This window comes from Schistocerca nitens, chromosome 1, assembly GCF_023898315.1.
Source record: "Schistocerca nitens isolate TAMUIC-IGC-003100 chromosome 1, iqSchNite1.1, whole genome shotgun sequence".
Lineage (NCBI taxonomy): Eukaryota > Metazoa > Arthropoda > Insecta > Orthoptera > Acrididae > Schistocerca > Schistocerca nitens.
The window spans coordinates 431,128,799-431,130,735 of record NC_064614.1 but is presented as its reverse complement, the minus strand read 5'-3'; positions in this window follow the sequence as shown (position 1 = coordinate 431,130,735).

Genomic DNA, 1,937 nt, shown 5'->3' with positions numbered 1-1,937 from the left:
TACCTGGCAGCCTGTATCTAATATTTTCTGGGTCTCATGAACAAATAACGCGAGTTGGGTCTCACACGATCGCTGTTTCCGGAATCCATGTTGATTCCTACAGAGTAGATTCTGGGTTTCCAAAAACGACATGATACGCGAGCAAAAAACATGTTCTAAAATTCTACAACAGATCGACGTCAGAGATATAGGTCTATAGTTTTGCGCATCTGCTCGACGACCCTTCTTGAAGACTGGGACTACCTGTGCTCTTTTCCAATCATTTGGAACGTTCCGTTCCTCTAGAGACTTGCGGTACACGGCTGTTAGAAGGGGGGCAAGTTCTTTCGCGTACTCTGTGTAGAATCGAATTGGTATCCCGTCAGGTCCAGTGGACTTTCCTCTGTTGAGTGATTCCAGTTGCTTTTCTATTCCTTGGACACTTATTTCGATGTCAGCCATTTTTTCGTTTGTGGGAGGATTTAGATAAGCAACTGCAGTGCGGTCTTCCTCTGTGAAACAGCTTTGGAAAAAGGTGTTTAGTATTTCAGCTTTACGCGTGTCATTCTCTGTTTCAATGCCATCATCATCCCGGAGTGTCTGGATATGCTGATTCGAGCCACTTACGGATTTAACGTAAGACCAGAACTTCCTAGGATTTTCTGTCAAGTCGGTACATAGAATTTTACTTTCGAATTCACTGAACGCTTCACGCATAGCCCTCCTTACGCTAAGTTTGACATCGTTTAGCTTCTGTTTGTCTGAGAGGTTTTGGCTGCGTTTACACTTGGAATGAAGACTGTTTTTAATAGTAAATATCATTCAGTTTTGTTTAAGCAAGTCTTTTAATTCAAACGGTAATACTTCACGTTAACGTTATTAATTTAAAGGGTGAAACAAAGATATTTTGCGTAGGACATTGTGGGAGTGGCAGTGATCAATATGTTACAAATATTTAATATTAAAAACAGCCTTGATCACGATTTATTTATCAAGGTGACCGGTTTCGACCACTGCCGTGTTCATCTTCAGACCATTGAGTAGGAACCTCTTTCTGTTGGAGAATCACTACTCAACAACAGAAAGAGGTTCCTACTCAGTGGTCTGAAGATGACCACAGCAGTGAACGAAACCGGTTACCTTGATGAATAAATCGTGACAAGACTGTTTTTAATAGTAAATATCATTCAGTTTTGTTTAAGCAAGTCTTTTAATTCAAACGGTAATACTTCACGTTAACGTTGTTAATTTAAAGGGTGAAAGAAAGATATTTTGCGTAGGACATCTGTAATGAACAATTTCAACCTAGTTTTCTCTCTCACAAATGTTTCGTTTTATGTGATCTGAAACCACAATTCGTTAACAAATCGGTCCGACTTTGGACATTATTTAGTCAGAAATATTCTTCGTAATTTTTTCTCTGCTCAGATCGCATACACGGGCGTTACAATGGTGATCGAGGATAATGTATTAGTCTGTATGTGTAATTTTACTCAGAAATGCATATTAAATAACTATTTATTTCTTTTCCATGTAATAATGCGATGCACCTGAGAATTGAAGATACATTCAAATGAACGAAAACAATTATGATAATAATCAAGAAATAATTTAAACACAAATAAAAATTAATAGAAAGATCGCTACTGGTAAAATTACAAAATCAAGAAAATCGTTGAAATTACGTTGTTGCCTGCAACAGAGCACAAGGTAGGGTATTGTTAGACTCGTTCAGAAGCGAATGATGGTGTATAATTTCGAAATCTGTTTGTTAATGTCCCACAGTGTGTAGAGAAATTATCATCTGCCAAAGTTGTAGTTGCTTTGTAATTATTCTAATTTTGTAACTGAACCATAAGATGGCGGTCGTTCATGTCTGAATGTGCGCAGTTTGTAATCCAGAGGTGCTGTTGTTTTCAAAGAAATATTTTTCATTAATAACGTTGGTATGTATACTA